Here is a 9089-nt window from a genome sequence, read left to right as displayed (position 1 = left end):
GTTCAGGGAAGCACAGAGAGGGATTTTCACAATAAAAAGCCTAACTTTGGATGCTACCTTGATGATTTGACAACCTGGACTCTACACTTTCCCTGAACACATCAACACAGATTTTCAAAATGGTTTCTGCTGCCAACAGCAGTATCACATAACCATCACATAATTTGACATTAAAAAATAAAAGGAAGCACACACTGAAAAATTACCTATCTCAGGCAGCATCAAAAAGATCTATGAAAAAGATTGGACTCTTTGGCGTGAATGCCAGACATCATGTTTGGAGGAAACCAGGCACTGCTCATCACCAGGCCAATACCACCCCTACAGTAAAGCATGGTGGTGGCAGCATCATGCTGTGGGGATGTTTTACAGCGGCAGGAACTGGGAGACTAGTCAGGATAGAGGGAAAGATGAATGCAGCAGTGTACAGAGACATCCTGGATGAAAACCTGCTCCAGAGCGCTCTTGAATTCAGACGGGTCGTTGTCCATCTTTCAGCAGGAGGTTTGATTTCATCCAGTGGACTATAAAGTGTTTCATAGACATAAAATTTGTGTGTTTTGTCTTGGAAAAAAAAAAAGCCCAGAAATTATTTTACCTCTTCCCACAGTCTGTTCTCTACCAGATTCTTCACTTTCATGTCTCCGGCTTTTGATGAGAATCCCTGAAACTCTTCTACTAGATGGAAAAGAAAATCCTCATTAACAGCACTTTTTGTGCTGTTATGTGACTGAAGTGCATATTCATATACCATATTTCCCTACCAAACAATGTACAGAAATTATATTTGTGTTTATGTCGCCTTTTCAGTGATGTGTATCTGACATATTTTTGGTTGTTAAGGCAGGTGAACCAAAGTGCTGACACATACACACAGAGACAGGGGAGAGATTTAAGGTAATTTATTGCAGACCAAATGCGATGGGAATATGAGGTGGGCAGGTCCAGAGAGTTTTCTGGGCTGAGCTGGAGTCTGGGGCAAGGGAGCAGGGCAGACCAGACAAAGGGATGAGAGACAGACCGATAGTAGATCAGACGATACTGCAGGGACCAGATAATAACTGAATGAAGAATGAATGCATTCAGTTATTAGGTTAAGCCAGACAATTACAATTGTTCATAGAAACAATTTATCAATTCATGCTGTTTCTTTACATTGTCTGAAGTTGGTAAATTTGATGTAGTAAGAGTTACAGTGCTTGAGACTTGACAGTTGAACTATGTTCGATTGGAATTGTAAACACACACGCATTAATATACATATAACTGTAATAATATCCATTTTCCATTCACTTGGAAGAGAAATCAACATAGTACAGGCTCTACTAGGAGCAGCTGTTCCATCATGTTTGTAATGGCAGGCGCTAAAGAAAGGCAAACACAAATGTAAAAAGGCACAAAATTACGTGAAATGTTACTTAACTGAAACATGGACTAAACAGTCATGTTAAAAGATTGTGATGCGTGTCGATTTACTACATGTAAGAGATTTATGTAAGAAAGGATGCACTTCCTTGCCTGAGAACCGAAACCAAATACAGGAAAACACCTGGCAGAATACTGGATACTGAATATTTTTTCCATTTATTTGCCATTATTGATTATTATTATTTGTACTATCGCATAAATTAAATTTTGCTTTTGATTTATGCATTTCAATGACAAAAGTAAATCACCAAAAAAAGTTTAGTCTTTTGTACACTCTGGAACAAAATTAAATGTTGCACTGAACCACTGAAACATTTATCTAACGTAACAGTTCTAAAGCAAAGAAACTGGTCAGATCTTGGTTAGAGAAAAACTTACAAAGTTTATTTCGAACATTTTTTTAAGAAGCACAATAACAGAAAATAAATAAATAAAAAAAATGAATTAAATGTCTTTATATCTTTGAGCAAATGTCTATATACTGCACTACCTATTGAAAAAACATGACAAAAAGTACATAGACATAAACTCACAAAAGAATAATCGCCTTTGGCATTTTCTGCTATCTACTTCTTCAGAAAAAGTGTCAGGTTCTTCTTTAAAAACAGAAGCTTTTCTGCTTTCTAACATGAAAGTTGGTTTCTTTTGTTTTTTTAACAATGACATGATCATTGAACAGTTTCTCACTTTCTGTGCTTGTGAATGGAGTAGACCTACATGCCATCTGTGCCAGTTCTGGAAAGTGCCCCTGATCCCCTGGTCCTCCATTATCATGAAGGATATTGCTGCTCATGTCCAATTCAGCCTGGATAATTTCAGATGCATGCTGGCTTTTCTCCACATCAAAGTAATGGTCCTTGGATCTAGTGCAGTCTCGATGCAGTACAGGGGGTTCGGTGTCTGTCTGACCAAAGCATGTGTTGACAGCATCTTAGAGAGTGCTTTTAGGAGTTTTCACTCTGTGGTGTATTTCAGGCTTTGTTTAACAGGCACTTTATTGCTACTATTAAGAGGAGAACTTGTGCAACTTCTTCAGATAAGCATACCTCCTTTGTTAACTGCTCAAAGTGGGCAGGTGGAGCGAGAATGTTTTCTCGGCCCACTGGTGTGCACAGAGTATTGCGGCTAGACCATAATCTACATATGCAGCCAGGACTCGCTTTTGGTCCAAGAGGATTTCCAGCATATAATATAATACTGTTTCTCTTTGTCACCACAAAACTGGAGCCTTTTTGGTGGCATTCCAAACTATACTTGCAAGATCTGTAGGTGCAAATAAGCAAGTGGAGAATGCTTAAATTTGCTATTACTGCACTGACTGAACACTCCCTTGTTGACCACTAAATGACAAGTGTGAGCCATGCACCTTATGCTTTTCAGATGGCTGACCCACATGGCCGTTGCTGTATTTCTTGCATTGCCCATTGACCATTGCATGCACTTGTTGGCAAGTACTTCAGAGATGGTTACTGCTGTGTGTGGCCCCTTAAACTCGACAGCTTGAAATCAGTGTCAATCCATTTTGCTGTTAGACTGGTTTGGGCAACAAGTGTCTGCAGTAAAACTAGGGGCTAAAATATCTGTGGGCTGGAGCTTGTTAAAGTGATTTGCAGTAATGTTATATATGTCTGGTAGACACACATCTCAGAAAAAATGTTTACTAGGCACTGTGTAACAGGGCTCAGTATGCTCTATCAACCTACGAAATCCACAACAGAGAAATGCTGATCATCCAAGGTGATGAATTCCTTTATATTTGCAGTAATCCTTTTGCTTTGGTACCGTCACTGCCAGATTTTTTACCGTTATCAAAGACGTTGGCAGCAGATGGCTGGGGTAATCTTCTTTTTGGTTGCCACTGTTTACTTGTACAGTGCATGTTGTTCACCATGTCGTGCTTTTAAGGGGTGAATTAAACTTAAAGTGCTGAAGGTTTTTGCCAATATATAATAATTATTATGTATAGAATGTTCAAGTGAACAAAACTTGCAAACACCTATTCTTGAAGTGTCAGCCAGAAACCGTTATTTTTTTTTTTTTTTTTGTAGTCAGGGCTACTTACAGTATGTGAGTTCAGGGGGCTATATGGCTCTCTTACGTTGAATATCTATTTATCGATTTAAAAGCTCATTATGTTGTTTGAGTCACTGCTACAACTTACTACAACTTCAACTGTATAGCATCCCCTTATGTTCTAAAAAAAAAAGGGGCTTCATTACAAGATGGGATGCAGCTACTGCCAAGAGAGAAATGTTCACAATATGAGCAAACCAACATCGGCAATAACACAAACAAAAATACCAACAACTAACAACTTTCATGAAAAGGCGTCCAGTTTGATTGAAACAAGGATAAAAAAGATAACAATAACTTCCTAAGCAACAGAAATACCAAGAGGACTAACTCTAATTCATGTTACCTTTGAAGTGAAGTAATGCAACAAAACTTGGTTCCTTCCAGTCATCAGACAGGCTTTACCCATCGCTCATCTTTCAGAAAATCATAGTAATGGGTAATGTAAAGAGTAATGACAATAGCTCATGTCAGCAGCAGGAAACTGTGAACACCACCACTTAACTTTTGGTCAGTGGTGGTGCTACTCTGTTGAATGTGTATTGTCAAAGTTGTAGTGCCTACTCCTATAGGTTATTTCACCTAAAAGGAAAATGGTCTTAATGCTGTTGAACTGTCATATTCATGTTGTGTTTTATTACTTATTGAAAATGTTTGTGTAGCTTCTGACTATATGAACAAGTGATTTTCTGCCTATATCTGTAAATCGCTGCATTGTGAAGCATCTAACTGCACTCTATATTGTATGTCTGGCTATACAGTCTTGCAGTGTGTGTTCCCTTGCCTGTGTTCAATCACAGGTAACTTCATAAAAATATGTTATACGTTATGCTCTACATGTTATTTGTTATTTGTCATGAAGACCTTGTACCTTACTTTGATCATGTACTCAATTCTGTTGTGTGAGTTGTGTTGTTGTTTGTGATTGACTAGGTGAATGGTTTGACCTGAGGATATGAAACACAGTAGTAATATTTAACATTGTAGCTACAGATAGTTTGTTGCAATATATACCTCTGAGAAATCATTTCAAATATTTACACAAAGAATAGATAGCACAAAAGAAGACAGAAATTCCATAAAGACAAGAAAAGAGAATCCTTTATTCACCCACAGTGGGGAAATTTGCTGTGAAACAGCAGCAAAGCAGATAGTGAAATAGTAAGGCACATCAGTTAAAAAAAAAAAAAGACAAATACAATGTATGGTAAATAAGTACACAATATAATTAAATAAGTAAAATAAGTAATAAGTAAAACAGACAGAAGTTAAAGTCACATTACTGAACATAGGAACTATTGATTTTGCCCAGTTTAGTACGCACTGATATTGCACATGAGCAAATTTGTCAGTTTCAGTGTGTGTGGTCCTCTGAGAGCAGTGTTTATTGTAAAGTGTGAGAGCAGCAGGAAAAAGTCCCTGTATTTCTCCGTCACACACTGAAGGTGACGGTGCCTGTCACTGAAGGAGCTGCATGGTGTCCTGCATGGGGTGGGATGTGTTCATCGTCTTCATCAGTGATGATAGCTTAGCCATCATCCTCCTTTCTCCCAACATGTCCACAGGGTCAAGGGGGCAGATTTGCCGTTCTTAACCAGTCTGTTAAGTCACTTTCTGTCAGCAGTCGAGATGCTGCTGCTCAACAAGACCACTCCAAATTTGAAAGACAGGATTTTCTGGTATTTGATGATGGGGTTAATATCCTTCACATAAAGTGAAATAATTTTAAGATCACTCATGTACATTTTTTTGACACTGGATGTGGAAGCTGATAGATGGTCATTAGCATGACACAGATAAATATAAGGGCAGTGTCAAAACTAATAATCATACACCAACAATCATACATACAATCATAAACATGGGTAAGACAGTTGGACAACATGCATCACAGAGTATGTCAGTTTCTGTGTGAATAACTCTGTGCCTAACTGGAAGGTATGGTGTTTCCCAAATAACAAACCCTGGGTGTACCCTGGAAAGTCCTATTGAATGAGAAGAAGAGGGGTTTTAGATCTGGGGACAAAACTGAGCTGAAGAGGGTGCAGAGGGAGCTGAAAGGGGAGATTAGGAGAGGCAAGGCCAACTACAGGAGGAAGATGGAGGAGCCGTCAGGGGAACAACGCTAGAGACGTTTGGAGAGGCCTAAAAATCATCTCAGGCCACAGCAGCGAGAGCAGCAGGGGCCCCGAATCTGGAGATCGGGAATGGGAAAATGAGCTGGATCTGTCAGGTTTGAGAGTTCCAGCCCTGTGGAAAACCTCCTGTGTGGTTCCAGTTCCAAAGACTGTGCATCCCAGGGAGCCCAACCACTTCAGGCCGGTAACCTTAACTTCCCACCTGATGATCACCTGCCATCGACTGCTGTGGCTGTGGAAGCTTTGAGAGGGTCAGAAAGAAACTAAATTAACTGGTCAGAAGGACTGGCTCTGTCCTGGACACTGGACACCAGGACGTAGGCGAGAGGAGGATGTTAGCCAGCTGACATCTATCATTGACAACCCCTCTCACCCCCTGCATGACACTGTAGGGGCCCTCAGCAGGAATGCTACTGCAGGTCCTTTAGATCCAGCCATTAGATTATTCAACTCAGGCATTTTGTTTTTTGCACTACTGTTGTTTAGCATTCTTCTATCTCATACATGCCATACCTTGTGCAATATTACATTATTTTATTTAAGGAAAGGTACTTAGCTTATCCATACCAACGATGTGCATTTTTTTCAAATCCTGGTGCAATTTCTCAATTTCCATTGGCAATATATTTTTTATAGTCTTTTGTATAAAATGTAGATATATATATAGTCAACTTCTTATTTTATCTTATTTTTTATCATATCTTACCTTATTTTACCTATGGACTGAAGCATAGCACCTACACAGTAAAACTAAAAATAACACAGGTGAAACTGTGAAGATCCATCCCAAACTGACGGGAAAGAGCATCCGGCTGGATGTTGAATCTCCCAAAGAAGAGAGCCCAGCAAGCCTGGCAAGAGGGCAAACAGCAAATGGAGGTGCAAATAAGAACAACAGGAAAAATAAGGTGCAAAATAAGAACAATAGGGTGCTAACAAGAACAATAGGAAGAACAAGAACAAGGTGCAAATAAGCCACAACGGAGCAAAAAAATTACAACTGTAAGAGTTAAATGAGTCTTTTCCCTGCAGTTCTAGATCTGGATGTTTATAATCAGAGAAGAACAAATAAGAACAAACTGAGCAAAAAAATGTACAACTCTAAAAGTTTAAAGTGACTTTTGCCCTGCAGTCATCGATTTGGATGTTTATAATCAGAGAAGAATAGAGGTTATTGCACATAATAGCTATACACTGGATTGTATAGTGTATACAGTGACAGCAGACAGCAGAGGAATGAATGAATAAATGACCTGCGGTAGCGCTACAATAGGAAGAACAAGAACAATAGAGGTGCAAAGGTCCATGCTCTCTCTTTTAAGGACTTGATAGGTTATATTATCTGCTAACAGGATGCAGGGCTGAATAGAGACAGGTGAAATGACAGCAAGGAGAACATTCAAATATGTTGCCCCTGGACCAATCAATGTGAGGATTATGGTGTTTTAACCAATGGTGCCCTAACAGAATGGGAGTATGGGGGGCTGGCATGATCTGAAATTGAATAAGCTCACAATGTTTGGCAATAACTAGGGAGACAGGAATGGTACGATGAGTGATGCAGGCTAGTAGTCGGCCAGCTAAGGCTTTGACAGAGAGAGGAGAATCAAGGGGCTTGAGAGGGATTCCAGACTGGTGTGCTTTATCTAGGAAATTCTCTTCCGCACCAGTGTCAATTAGAGCACTAAGGGACAAAGATAACTGACCCTGAGAGTGTGGCTGGAATCTGTGTTTTGGATTGTGATGGGGCTGCAGACAGGGTTGGGCTCATTCAAAGAAATGCCTCATTTTTCCACAATAAAAGATACTCATCAGCCCATATCCTACGGTTTCTCTCAGCCAGGTAGTGGCTGCCCTACCCGCATGGGCTACTCCGCATATAACTACCAATAACGTAATAATTTTGGCCATTTTAAATGTAATAAAACCAATAATGTAATAACTTGCCAATAATGTAATAAAACCTTTGAGCCAATAACGTAATAACTTTTTGCCAATAATGTAATAAGTTATTACATTATTGGCTGATTATTACGTTATTGGCCTAGTATTTAAAAACCCTTTGAAAATGTAATAACTGGTGCTGATAATATAATAAAATTATATATGACTGTTATTTTTTTATTTTCACTGTCAACTATGTAGTTTATGCTCATGTTGATGCCACTGAATGACCACACAGTGACTTCAACACAATTGTGAAACATTTTAAGTTCTGCACTGCGTGCCTGTTTCTAATCTACATTGAGATGCAAACTTCTACCATGCTAATTATATGTTTGCAAATGGATGATACTTAGTGTTATCTCCAAAACACTCATAGTCACTGAAGTTGCTAATTAAGTGGCAACGCAATTTTACCCATTCAAAATTTCAAATTTATTGAGTTTGCTCTAATCCAAGATATGTCCATGCTTGGGACATTCAATCAAGTCTCGCACTCATTCCAGGCACTGTCGGCAGCATTTTATCCCAACCTCTATATAAGAGAAACACTTGAGGAGAGCCTAGAGCTGGACAAAGAAAATGAGTTCACCATCAGTATTATGAAGCTATACAAGGCTGCTGGACGCAGCAGTGGTCTCAGTGAACGGATAAGGGAGTTGTTTGGCAAACAGATGGATGAAAGCTTGGCTAATTCTAAGTTATCTCAGTTTTGGGCAGTACAAAGTTAAGGATATCTACTGGAATAAGTAATGCCAGTTTTATGTTAATTTTTCCTCCTTCATCATCTGTCTGAAGTTTGTTTTGTTGTTTGGTTTTTACATTTGAGTGAAAACTACTTTTCATTTGAGAAGGAACGCAAGAGCCACTCGCCACTATAGCTCAAAGAGCCTCTATGGCTCGCTCGAGCCACTATTGTTATCCTGCGCGTTTTTTCTTCCCATTTTTCATCTTCCGCCAGAATTTCGGCGCATAACTTGTCCCGCAGCTTTGAGAAAACCCTCACAAATTATTTATCAAAACGTGCGGCTCGATCGGGAATGGTGTGCCTCAACTTTATAGCTCTTTCGTCAATAATTCGCAAAGTTATACGCAAAAAACTGCGAAGAATTTTCCATAAGAAATGAATGGGCTGAGACTTCATTCAAACTTTAGAAGATAATTTTGTCGGCTCAATATGAACCTGGCACATTTTTTGATATCTCTTACGGTTTTCGAGCTATGACCATCTGAAGACCATAAAGTTTCTCAAAAAATGCTCAGAATTTCTCCCCCTGGAGTGGATGACATCATCAGTTAGAGTGAAAGAGCCAGTGAGAGATCGCCTGAAATTTTTTTCTAAAATTGCCGTAAAATCCAAACGGTGAATAGGAGACACATAATTTTTGGATCTTTTTGTAGACAAACCTTTCTTGTGTCGTCAAAGTTCAACTTTAAAGGGTTAGCCCCCACCAAATTTAAATAAAGAGGGATCTTGCACCAGCTGCCCTGCTCTGCTGCTCCATT

The sequence above is a fragment of the Chelmon rostratus genome, chromosome 4 (assembly GCF_017976325.1).
Source record: "Chelmon rostratus isolate fCheRos1 chromosome 4, fCheRos1.pri, whole genome shotgun sequence".
NCBI lineage: Eukaryota > Metazoa > Chordata > Actinopteri > Chaetodontiformes > Chaetodontidae > Chelmon > Chelmon rostratus.
This window is presented reverse-complemented; position numbering follows the sequence as displayed.